Source organism: Choloepus didactylus, chromosome Y (assembly GCF_015220235.1).
Source record: "Choloepus didactylus isolate mChoDid1 chromosome Y, mChoDid1.pri, whole genome shotgun sequence".
Taxonomy (NCBI): domain Eukaryota; kingdom Metazoa; phylum Chordata; class Mammalia; order Pilosa; family Megalonychidae; genus Choloepus; species Choloepus didactylus.
In genome coordinates, this window is record NC_051335.1 from 20750545 (window position 1) to 20764465 (window position 13921).

Below are 13921 nucleotides of genomic sequence, written 5' to 3' on the forward strand. Positions count from 1 at the left end.
AGTATATATTTTAAAGGGTTATGTGTATTTTTTTAAATAACATCTTTAGTGAGATATAAGGCACATACCATAAAACTCACTTTTTAAAAAGTGGTTTTTGGTATAGTCATGAGATTGTGCAACCATCAACACTATATAATTCCCAGAGATTTTCATTACCCCAAAAGAACCCTAAACACATTAGCAGTCACTCCCATTCCCCCCCTTCCTCCAGCCTCAGGCAACCACTAATCTACTTTCTATCTCTATAGATTTGCCTATTCTGGGCAGTTCATATATGTGGAATCATACAATATGGGGTCTTTTGTGCCTGGCTCCTTTCACTGAGCATGATGTTTTGAGCTTCATGCATGTTGTAGCATGCATCAGAACTTCATTCCTTTTTATGGCTGAATAATATTCCATTGTGTACGTAGACCACATTTTATTTATCCGTTCATCTGTTGACAGAATACAGGGCTACTGATCACATGAATCATGATGAGTGCACCTGCATAATGGCATTTTAATTTAATTTAATTTAATTTAATTTAATTTAATTTAATTTAATTTAAATAGCCCATGTGACTAGCTGGTTACCAGTGAGGTTCTTGAGCATCAAGGATGGATTAAAAAATCCATCTCATCAGCAGAGCGCAGCGGCGGGGGCCGGCCTGCTGGGGCAGGAACCAACAGGGACCCACCATGGCAGTTAGGGCTGGGATGCGCAAACACCTGGTCAGGCTTTCCAGGGTGCCAGCACTTGGTGCCCACCCACCCCAGAGGTGAGGCCCAAGTCCCCAGGGAAGATGGTGGCCTGGTCATCTCCAGAGCCGTTATGCTGGGATTTGGAGTGCTTTATGCTGCATATTATTCGTACAAAGTTGTGACAACAAAAACACGAAGAGCAGAGATTTTAATCCTTGATGAAACGCCAACTGACTTGAGAGACAAGCAACTCTTTATGCTGAGGTTCAATGGATGATATACTGGGTTGTTTTCACTCTCTACACTGTGACTGAAACAGTGGCCGATCAAGGAGTTGCTTGGTTCCCCTGTACTATGAACTTAAGACTGCTATTCTCATATGGCTCCTTCTCCCTGTACCAAAGGAGCAATCTTTTTTTTTTTTTAATCTTCATTTTATTGAGATATATTCACATACCACGCAGTCATACAAAACAAATCGTACTTTCGATTGTTTACAGTACCATTACATAGTTGTAGATTCTTCCCCTAAATCAATCCCTGACACCTTCATTAGCACACACACAAAAATAACAAGAATAATAATTACAGTGAAAAAGAGCAATTGAAGTAAAAAAGAACACTGGGTACCTCTGTCTGTTTGTTTCCTTCCCCTATTTTTCTACTCATCCATCCATAAACTAGACAAAGTGGAGTTTGGTCCTTATGGCTTTCCCAATCCCCTTGTCACCCCTTATAAGCTACATTTTTATACAACTGTCTTCGAGATTCATGGGTTCTGGGTTGTAGTTTGATAGTTTCAGGTATCCACCACCAGCTACCCCAATTCTTTAGAACCTAAAAAGGGTTGTCTATATTGTGCGTAAGAGTGCCCACCAGAGTGACCTCTCGGCTCCTTTTGGATTCTCTCTGCCACTGTAGCTTATTTCATTTCCTTTCACATCTCCCTTTTGGTCAAGAAGATGTTCTCCGTCCCACAATGCAGGGTCTACATTCCTCCCCGGGAGTCACATTCCACGTTGCCAGGGAGATTCACTCCCCTGGGTGTCTGATCCCACGTAGGGGGGAGGGCAGTGATTTCACCTTTCAAGTTGGCTTAGCTAGAGAGAGAGGGCCACATCTGAGCAACAAAGAGGCATTCGGGAGGAGGCTCTTAGGCACAACCATAGGGAGGCCCAGCCTCCAAAGGAGCAATCTTAATATACAAAACATTCCTACATCCACTTCTTTCTTCAAAAGAAAGGGAGACTGATGATTGTATTGCACAAGCAAAGGAATGAGGCTAGGAAACGATGATGAACTTTGGAAGGCAAGGTTTCAACTTAGCTGTGGCAGCTGCTGCCACTACAGCAGTCAAAGACATCTGGCTTACTTCTGTACCTCTGCTTCAATCAATTTGAGAGCCACGGAGCAACAACTGAATGTTTAAGAAGTTTCAGTATGCCTGATTTTACAGCTATTCAGGAAGATGAGCCTGTGGGACAAAGATCCAATCAACCTCTACCAGAGCAGAAAACTAAACCAACGCTCAGTGAGTTGGCAGGGTTTGGGTTAACGAGTTGCTAAATTACACTTGTCAATCTCACCTCCTAGGAGATTCCAAATTGGGCTGTATTCTCTCTCCACAATCCTTGGACTACGTAATTTCTTACCTGCCAGTTTGCATTAGCTTCCCTGCTTCCAGTCTCATCTACTTCTGAACCATTCTCCAAAGTGTGACCTGAAGAATCTTTTAAAGAATCCAAAACTAAAGGTGCCATTCTTGCTTAAAATGTTTCAATGGTCTCCACCCCAATAAAGAGGGAGGAGGGAGAAGCTTCAGGGTTTTGTCTTCTCCAGAGAATCTATGAACAACCAGCAAGGACTGGTAGAAACATCTTTCTGAAGCTTCAGAAAACAGTTAAAGGACTGCAGTAATAGGGTGAGTGCTGAATCAAGAAAAAGGCTACTTAAAAGGGGTGGGACCTCAGGGCCCCTGGCTGGCCCCTCCTGGACCTCTCACTGACTCAGTACCTAGCCAGCCCTTCCTCCCAGTGCAGATCCTGGTCCTGGTTGCAGGGGGAGCAGAGTGGCCCTTGTTCATGTACTGGGAGGATGTATGTCTGGCCCAATCTGTTTGATGGTGTCCTAAGGGTCTTGCCATCCCAGAGTTTGCCATGTGTGTGTGTAGAAGGCAGCTCATCAAGCCCTCCTACAGAACGCTGTGGGAGAGCAGTCAAGTATCTGCATGGAATAATGGATTGTTGACTGCAGGACAGTGCCAGGACTGTGAGGAAATTGTTTCCTAGGGAAGAAAGGACACTGGGAACCTTGTAAATGGGGGAATTCCTAGGGCTAAACTAAGCCTGGAACTGGGCTAAACTAAGCCTGGAACTATTAAACTCATATGGATAAGCCCTGAAGGAGAACAGTAGCACAGTCTATTTGCAAAGACTGGAAAAGGTGTTTTATGTTTTTCCTTCTTTTTTCTTTTCTTTTGTTAGCTCCTGGCATTCAAGGAAAGCTCTGTCATAACACTGGCTGGATACAAACTTAAGGAACAGACCCTTCAAGGTCTAAATTCCAGTGATAACATTCAAATATTGACATGTCCAGTTTTCAGCAGAAGATTACAAAACATACAAAGAAACAGGAAGTGATGGCCCAGGCAAAGGAAAGATTAATGCATTAGAAACTATCAATGAGGAGGATCAGACCTGGGACATTCCAGAAAAAAACTTGAAAAATGGTCCTAACCATGCTCACAGAGCTAAAGAAAAACATGGACAAAGAAGTACTGGAAATCAGGACAATGACAGATAAACACAGAGAGTATCAACAGAGAGATGGGAATTATGAAAAGGAACCAGAGCTTAAGATCAAAATAACAGACACAAAAAATTTCTTAGAGGGGCCCAACAGCAGATTGGAACTGAAAGAAGAAAGAATCAGAAAACCTGAATAAAGGCCATTGAAATAAACAAGTCTGAGGAGCAGAAAGAAGAAAGAATAAAGAAAAGTGAACAGAGGCTGAGGAACCAGCGGGACACCATCAAGTGAACCAAGAGACACATTTTGGGAGACCCAGAAGAAGAAGAAAGAGAGAAAGGAGCAGAGAAAGTGTTCAGAGAAATAATGGCTGAAAACTTCCCAAATTTAACAAAAGACATGAATATACAAACCCGAGATATTCAAGAAACTCCAAACAGGACAAACTCAAATAGAACACTTCACATCATATCATAGTCAAACTGTCAAATGTGAAAGATAAACACAGTTCCAAAAGCCACAATTGAGAAGCAATGTGTCACACAGAAGGGAGCCTCAATAAGATTGGGTGCCAATTTCTCAACAGAAAGCATGGCTGCAGGAAGGAAGTGGCATCACATATTTAAAGAGCCAAAAGCAAAAAACTGCCAGTAGAGAATTCTCTATCCATCAAAACTGACTTTCAAAAATAAGGGAGAGAGTAAGACATTCACAAATAAACAAAAAGTGAGGAAGTTTGTCACCGTTAGACCAGCCCTACAAAACAATGCTAACAGAAGTTCTACAGATTGAAAGGAAAGGACACTAGGCAATCGACTGAAGCCACATGAGGAAATGAAGATATCAAGTAAAGATAAAGAAATGGGTAAATACAAATACCAGTACTATGGTAGCTTTGATTTGTAACTCCACTTTATACTCCCTACAGGATCTAAAAGGCAAATGCATAAAATGCAATGATAAATCCATGGTTTTGGACTCATAATGTACAAACATGTAATTTGTGACAAGAACTACATGAAGGTGGGGGGAGGGTATAGGAACATAGCATGTATATACTACTGAAGTTAACTAGTATCAAAGCAAACAAGATTGTTATAGACTTAGGATGTTAAATTTAAGCCCCATGATAACCACTAAGAGAATATCAGAGAATATGCAAGCTCATAGAGACAGAAAGTAGACTACAGGTTACCAGGGGTGGGGGGCAGGAGCAATGGGGAGTTAATGCAAAATAAGTGTAAGGGGTGAAGGGAAGTTCTAGTAATAGATGGTGGAGGAGGTACTGCAACATTGTGAATGTGATTAACCCCAATGAATGGTATGCTTTGGACGGGTTGAGATGGGCAGATTTATCTTGTATAAGTATTTCCATGAGAGAGAGAGGGAGGGGAAGGGGGAAGGGGAGGTGGAGTGAGGGGGGGAAGGGAGAGGGGGAAAAGGGAGGGGGGAAGGGAGAGGGGGAAAGGGAGAGAGAGGGAGGAACTAAAGAGATAATGGCAATTAAGTGCAATGAGTGACAATGAATGGGATCTAAGAGTGGAGGAGAGGAGTGCTCACAGGACACTGTTGGGACACAGGAATGGGTGGATGTGTGGATTGCGGACTTGTTTTTGGTGTTGGAGTTGTTGAACTTGATGACTGTGCTAGGGCTCATTGCACGGGTGGGTGTTCTTGTTCCTGGGAAGTGTTCATGGAAATATTATGTTCAGGGAGTGTGATGTGTGCAGCCTGCTCTCAGGTGCTCAGAAAGAGGATGGACGGATGGCTAGATAGGGAGATGGATGGAGTGACAAAACTGGTAAAATGTTGGAGTTGGTGGATCTGGGTATCTGCGGGTGGGGTGGGGATGTATTGGCCCCCTAATATGGCATAAAATTTCCCAGACACTTTGGTGTTTCTATAAAGTCTATACTTTTCAGGAATATGTGCCCTGGGGTGCCCAGGAGACCCCAGGCACAAACACATAACTAAATCAAGCTTTAAAGACAGAGCTGCTACTGAACTGCCATGGCCAGTGGGCTCTTCAAGGCAAACTCACCAGAGTTAAAATGTTGGTGTTATCTCTTTGAAATTTCTCAAAGCAATGTAGCTGGGGCTGAATATTAGGCTGAAATGCCAATCTGTTTTTCAGGTTGAGAAATCTGAATTATTTTTTTCTCTGAAATTTAAAAGATAATTAACAGTCATAAATAACAATAATTAATGCCATGTTACATGTGTATAGAAATTACTGTTTATTAAGGTCTAACTGCTTTCATAAAGGGCAGATAATCTTATCATTTTGCTCAAGATATACAAAAGGGATAAGTGACTTTCTCAACCTCACACAACACATACGTAGCTCATACTCAAATGTAAATGACTCTCAAGCCAAGAATCCTCTCCCATTCCTGCCCATGCTGCTCTTTTGCTTTTTAATAGTGCCTTTGATTTTGTTCTCTAATACACTGGATTCAAAGAACTATTATGAACGTTGTGGATTCCTTCCTAGTAGAAGTAACTAAAGATCTATTCCAAAAGAAAACTGGAGAGGAAGTCACACTAGTTTGTCTACCCCCTCTCATCTAGAAAATATGTCTCTCATTCCAGAGGAAAACCATCCATACTCAATTTTCTCCCTGCTCCTAATATAATAAAAATCACCATTAACCACACTTTTATTAAAACCTTGTGGCCACTTTGAGAACTGTTCAATACAGATATGTGGAAGTGCTTGCAGGTAGATTTAAAGCAGTGCCTCGCTAGTATTAGAACATTGCAAATGCAAATCTCAGGGCAAAAAATAACTTGTGACATGGTAAGTAGATCCTGAATTACCAGGAAGAAAACCCATTCCATAACTGCACCCTTAGAGGAGAAATACTCTAAGTTTTCCAAACGGCTTTCTCATTCATGTATGATAAATTCAGGTGTACTATAACAAGGAAAAACTTAGAAGCCTAGCATACATGGAAATCGCACACGTTAAACTGAAACCTGGTAACCTTCTCCCTAACCATCTTTAATTTCACTATATTTTAATCTCTATTCTTTCAGCAGAGGGAAAAAGCCAATGATATCAAATTCTGTTGCTTGATATCAGTTGACAGATTTTATATTTCTGGACAGAATTCTTCTGCATCACTTAATGGGATCTTCGGCAGAAAGATTTATGTTGGTGATATGTACAGCTGTTTGAAAAAAAAAAATCACAGTGCATTAAATTTTCTTGAGGTTCACACTATCAGCAGCAGTGTTAGACTTGGGGTCTAAACAGCCAGAGAATTTTCCATTAAGTAGCGAAAGAACAAATATTTTGGCCAAAGCCCAGAGCCTGAGATTAATTCTGTAGGATCTGGTGCTGTGAAATTTTCACGCAGAACTGAACAAAGCGGAGAAGACAACTGAAACCGTGGAAATGACCTCAGTTTGGTTCAGGCTTTCCTGTAGCCAGTTCTTCCACACTTAACGTGGGTTGCAACTGAGGTCTGCTGAGTTGGAGCCAGAATATCAAGCTGTAAGCCAGTCTCGCATCCCTCAGAGGGTAGCAAGGCCTGGCCTCTTGAAGCCACGGGAGGCAGGGATTCCTGCTCAGCTGTTCTTAAATTTTTATCCTCCATCTGAAAACGGCTGATGCCAACATGGAGAACATAATGCCTTTTCTGGAGGGCTCATCAGAGAACATGGCATGGATGAGATGGACTTGGGTTAACCACAATTCCCTCCCCACAGAGAACACACACAAAAGGCAAATGAAAGCTGCAGGTTGGGGTTACTGGTGAATTTGTGCTCAATTATGTTTTAAGTGGGTTTGAGGTAGAAAAATTATATTTGAAGCTCCTAATACGTAATTATTACTAGGAACAAAGTGCCCTGGCTCTGACACTTTCTAGAAACATGACTTTAGCAAGTTACTTTCATTCCTCTATGAAAAGTAGGGATGATAATAGTCTTTGTCCTAGGATTGTCATGAATATTCAATGAAATCCCATTGAGGCCTTTCTGGGACAGAATGAGCACTCAATAAATAGTGGCCACTGTTCTCATTACCCAAAACACACTTCACTAATTGTAGTACCCTATCGCTGAGAACTCAGTCTATGTAATTTCCAAATTCCTGTCCAAGGGCAAAAAAGAAAAATTCAGCCAAACAGGACAATGGACATTTGAAGCCAGGGGCTTGTCCAGGTTTTGTGGGACCTGATGTTCATATAATTCGCGGCGGGGCGGTGGGGGGGGTGCTCTTTAAGAGCAAGAATACAAAATTAAAAATACAAAATGAGATACAGGACCTCGAAAGGGGCCTGTGCAAGTGAGAATTCCTGAAGCTTAAGGGCCATTAACTTCACGGTACATCTGTCTCTGCACAAGTTTTTGACGAGCCACCCAAATATTCTGAGTTTCAGCTGGTGAGTCCTGAATGACTGGGTCTCAGATTTGTACCTAGCAGAAGTCATCCTACTGGGAAGAATGGCTAGTGGATGGATAACCATGGGATACCAAAGTGGTTATTGAATGATGATCTTAAAATGGGCCATCCCATGCAGACAGAGAAAAGTGCTCTGCTCATGTGATGAAATATGGTCTCTGGAATCAGCTAGAGGGGTTGTCTGTAAAAGTGGGTCTGCAGACACGTGCTGGTCAGTGCAGATACTTTATGAGTCAGAGCATCCCTCGGAGATGCAGTTCTATCTGTGCTGCATGGGGCCAGCTGGCCCGGAGGCTTCTCTATGAGCATGTGCAGAGGGGGCTAGCCAGCCAACCCCACATATTCTTCCTGACCCTGCAATGAACCTCAGGCACATGAGATGTTATTCTCTGGCTTCCCTCAGTCTGGCCAGAATATTCTAGATTTAGTGAATGGGTATATAGATACCCATCCCATTTTTCAATTATGAATGTAGTAACAATGGAAATACCAGAACGAACCAAATGCCCAGGTTCCACTAGCTGGGTTCATGGTGAAAGAACTAACAAAAATCCCCAAATTAACATAGGTATGTCCAAAAATAGGAATTTTTTATGTTGTCATTTTTCAGCATTCGTATTTTCTATATGTATCTTTAAAATTTTGCTGGTCAATAAAAGTTACCGACTGCTCTCTTTAAGAAAGGTTTATATGTTTTTCTGCATTTATACTTTCTAATTTTGGTCTTAAAATGCTCCTTCTTTTGGAAACAAACAAGAACCACACTGGGTACCACTGTGCACCCATCAGAAGGGCTACGGTGCAAAAGAAAGACAATTGCAAGTGTTAGGGAGCAGTTGAAAAGCAACTCAAATTCTCATAAACTGCTGGCAGGAGTAGATATTTTCAAAAACACATTGGAAAACTGGAGGTACTAAAGCTGAACATATGGAAAATACCTTGTGACCCAACAATTACACTCATAAATATATGCCCAATATAAATACAGGTATATTCACCAAATGGTACATATCACTACTCTTCATAATAGCTCATAACTGGAAACTACTCAAATGTCCACGCACAATTGAATGGATAAGTAATTTGTGGTACATTCATTCAGTGGAATTCTATATGGTATTGGGAATGAATAAACTACAACTACACACAACTACATGAACAAACTCACAAACCTAATGTGGAGTGAAAGAAGGTAGACACAAAAGAATACACGTTACAGGATCCAATAATGCGAAGTTGAAAAACACAGATAACACTAATCTGTGGTGTTGGACTTCAGGATAGAAGTTACCCCTGGGCTGGCTCCAAGGGGACATGAGGAGCTTCTGGTGGGCTGGTAACGTTCCATTTCTTGGTCTGGATGCTAAGTAGCACATGTGTGCTTCCTTTGTGAAAATTCCGTGAGTCATCCACTTACTATTTGTACATTTTTCTGTCTGTATGTTACACTTTAAGAAAAAGTTTACTTTAAAATGTGCTTCTTTTTGGAAACAGTGGGTATTCTCACTATGGCAGTCTGCCAATTAAAAGAAAAATGTTCAAGACTGAAATTCCCAAGCCTGGGAACTGCTTAGCTAAAGGCTGCAGAGAAATTAAAGCATAATGAAATGTCACAGGTGCCTCTACTTTTAAGGGGGGGGGGCATGCCAATGGGGCCATGAGATAAATCACCAGAAATGATGGGCTTTAGAAATAACAGCACCATCTACAAATCTCTAGGGAGTCTCCATATATAACACTCTGGAAAGAACTGCAGCATAATCACACATTATAGTCAAACAGTTTATCCAACATCCTTTCTCATTTCTTGCCGTCCTCTACTTTGGGAGTATCTTGCTCTGTCACAATGCACCTCTTCCAAGGGTTTAATGAAAAGATTTAAGATCCCTCATCCTAAATAGACTGTTCCATGATCCTCCTCCTGCTCTGAGAATCTCCCTGCTCACCTCCAGTTTTCATTTCCTGTCTCTTGACCTGTTTTTAACTTACTGCAAAGTTAATCTGAAATGTCTAATCTGTTTCAACATATAGTTCTTATCAGGGAAGTTTTTGTCAAAACCACTTTGAAAATTTAATTAAATATGAGACAGTTTATCTCTGCCCATTATTGTAGCTCCAAAACAACTTTCCTTTTCAATAAAAGTGAGGAACAATGACCAAGGCAGCTGCTGGGCTGCTATAACCAAATCTAACATATGAATCTGGATCATCTTCTGACATCTGGTGCATAAAATAGGGCAGAAGTTTTGCACTTAAAGAACAATACAACTTTTAAAGCCAATCTGGAATTAGAGGGTTGAACAAAATATTCCATAAATTAGGAAAATACAGCAGGCACATGGTTTAAAAAATAAAATGAAAACTCAAATCCTACAGAACAAAGGAATGCAATGAAAAATGATTCTCCTGCCCTCTTGTGCAGTACCTCTGACCCCTAGCATCAAAAGTATCTTGCAATATGATCTGTTTTCTCTGGGTTTTGCTCCTGATACTTTGGCAATCTTACAGTCAGTGTTTTTAGATCTCCCAGTGGTTACCTTTTTCTATTAACTAGCAAGTTTCAGAGACTGAGAAATCAATGAATATGTCCTTCCTTCCAACTCCCTCTGCTTCTTCCCGATTCTGATTTGTTATAGTATTTTTTAAGTCCCTCTACTTCATTTTAGGCAGTATCTTTTGACTCCAACTATAAAATGTGTGGAAATCCACACCCCAAATTTATCCCCCATCCTCTCCTGCTATGAATTTCCATTCATTATATTATAAAAACGATATTAGTAGTTATACATTAGCAAGACATAAAACATTTGCATCCTGCAACCCTAATTCCCACAGTTGTTTAGACGTTTCTCTCACATAGACTTGGATATGACACTCATCTCAGCTTCTCTATTAATTCCTGATTGACGAAATCTGAAAACCATCTTTTTTTTTTCTCAAGGAGAGTTCTCAGACGCCATATTCACTTACATGTTCAAAAATGTCCTTCTTTTGCCTTCAGAGCTGAACGACAACTTGGCCAAGCATCAGATTCTTGGTTTTCACTCTTGTCTTCCAGTGGCATTGGAGATATGAGGCCACTTCTTCAGAGGTGAGCTTAGCTCTGGAAAATTCAGGAGTCAGCCTTTACTGCTCCTTCCTTCCCCCTTAAGTAACTTGTTTTTTATTGCCTAGGGACTCTAGGATCCTTCATTCTCCTTGTCATTTTTGGTGCAAACAGAAGGTGTGCATATGGTTTGCGGGGAAACCCTGTATGTCATAGGGTTTATGTGTGTTTGTGGTGATTTTGCGATTTTAAAATTATTTCTTTCTGCTCAGCTGGGATTAGCCACGGCATGGCTGACCACCACCCACTGGCCCTCCTCCACCCAGCTGCTCTGCCAGCCAGCCCGGCCTTCTGCAAACGAGGCGTGTCAGAGCGACTTCACCCCTGCCTCCTGCCTCCCCTGATGCTCTGGCCAGGACAGGAGGCGCCTGTGCCTGGATCCTATTCTTTGAAGGACTAGTCACAGGACCTTTTACACCCAGGATTCCCATTTATGGAGCACTTCTTTCCTTGAGATGCATTTTTCTTCTCTCTAGGGCTCCCTCAGTTTGGGTCAAATTTCCGTGTTTTGGGCAATTCCTCATTGTGGTTGGTACTCTGGGAATTATCTGTTAGACAAACTTTAATACCTTGTTACTTTGTTTCACTAATGATGGAGTTTTCTTCTCTGTTTTAAATTCTTTTTGTGATTGTTTTCTATTAGTTTCATAGAGGAGAATGGGGTCAGGACAGCTTAAACCTGGCATTTTTAACAAAAAGTCTCCGTTATTCAGTTTTAAAAAGAGTGTTGGATTCACTAAAGTTGTCAGCCATGACTAGTTTAGTTTAGTATATGATCAAAGCCTGTTTTTAAAATGCCTTTTTGGGTCTTCTGTACACCAAAGACTCCTTCAGGGTCTATTTTTATCCTAAAGAATTTCCTTCAATGTTTTCTTACAACAAAGGGGTAGATCGAGGGCAAATGTCTTTGGCTCTCACTCCAGAGGTAAAAAGAAACCATTTGGTTCAGCTTCTCCACTCTACCTTTGGGGATGATTTGGAACTCCAAGGGACATCCGATTTCGCCTGTGCCTCCTACCTTGAGAAGCATATTCATAATATATCCTCGCTCTCGGGCTTCCCTCTCACTCATGGGATCATGGCAGATAATGGAGGTGTCTCTTATATGTTCCTTTATTCATGGACTAAGAAAACTCCGAGGCAGAATTTAGTGCGTGGAGAGTCCTGACCATCTAGACAGGCTCATCAGCTGAGTGAAATGGAACTTTATCAATGTAAAATCTACAATTCCATTTTCCACTTTGGTTCATTATTAAAATAAGTGTAGCCAACATGATTTAAGAGTTTGTCAATATTTTTTAATAATGATGAAGAAATCACTCATATCTCATGAATTTAATCTTGTGAAACCTACCCCTACTACTTTAAGAGTGTTCCCTTCTAAACAATTGTTGTTTGTTTGCAAATTAGATTTCCCCTGTAGGAAAGAAACGAGTCAAATTCAAATGTGTTTACTTATGAAGCACTGCTGCAAATGAAAACTGATGGTATTAATTTAAATTACATAATCATGCTTGTAAAATGTGCAGTAACTATGAAACATCTGCACATTTATTATAATAGAACAAAACATTTAAATAAATTGAAAATCCAAAACAAAAGCTAAGCACATTCCACCATGCTACAGTTTAAATAAATTGATTCCACCTTATATTACAAAGTAAAACTAAATATTTTGGAACTTCTATAAAATAATTGGGAAGAGTAAGAATTTAACTTACTGTTATTTGCTATTTATTTATATTTCTTCTAAAAATAATCATCTATATGTTCAAATAAGCAACCGAATTAATCCTGGGTTGAACAATTTATATCAATTTCATAAGGTATTTTTAAAATTCCAGATTTTAAAAGACAGTAACTACTACCAAAAGTCTTATAACAATGGCTGTGAAAAAATATTAAACATATAAACTATTAAAGACATGTTCAACAGAGAGAGAATACGTTGTAGAAAGAATATGAAATTTATCCAGCCTGCATTCCTGTGCCCAAATCCAGAGAAAGCAGCTTTTGGTCAATCAGATTATGTGATCAAACAGAATATTCTCAGCCAGGCTGAAACACTATATTATCACAACTACCCCAATTAATTACATGAAAAGAGAATTATGTAACCAATTTTGTAGCAGTGAAGAATATTACTTATATTAACTACTTGTCCCCAAAATACTAGATAATAGATCACAAATAATTTCATATCCTGTTTGTAAATGTCAATTCTACTCAAGTGAATTAATGAAAACATCTTTTAAGATTTAAGACGATTCTTTTGTTTTTTTAAGGGTAGGAGATGTTATCTTATTTAGTTAAAGGAAACAACAAAAGCAGCCATCCAAATCACTAAAAACTGTGATTAAAAAAAAATCTCCAAACAAAATAAAGAAAAATATCAAGGAATTGGCACCCTCCATCAACAAATAAAGGAGTGAAACAATGAGGTGAATGGAGAAAAAATATGCATACCTCGTTTTTGACAAAACTAGGAAACAGATTCCAAAAGCAGCGGAGTATGTACAGGAGGTATGCTGGAAAGAATTACAGAATGGAGTCCAAGGGTGGCAAAACTTACAGAGCAATCACTCACATACACACACAAATTCCTGCAGGTGAGGAGCATATGCTCAAGAGAAATTTTATCCTTTCCTAAAAAGGCTAGGAAGGGAATGGAAGTGAGCTTTGTGGCAGTAGAAAAACTCCAAATTCCAATACGCATATGAGTGTAGTGCTACTAAAAGAAGCTCACAGATAAGCCATTTGTGCAGGAAGCAGTTTGACATTGTGGTAGCTGAGAAGAGATCTTCTGAATAGTAAAAAGAAACATGTAAGTTAGAAGATGATCCTGTCCCTTTTCCCCTTCTGGGACCTCTAATGACTTGCTGGCCCATTAAAATCCAACTCATTCAACAAAAAATAACCAAATGGGAAGTAGCAGAGTATCAGTATAGAACTATAAGGAAAATATAGAA

At 40.1% G+C, this 13921-nt stretch overlaps 1 pseudogene; it reads left to right on the top strand.

Moving 5' to 3' along the window:
• LOC119524038 overlaps positions 1-11352 on the top strand; it is a 31851-nt pseudogene extending 20499 nt beyond the window's left edge.
• Positions 11353-13921: the final 2569 nt, after the last annotated feature.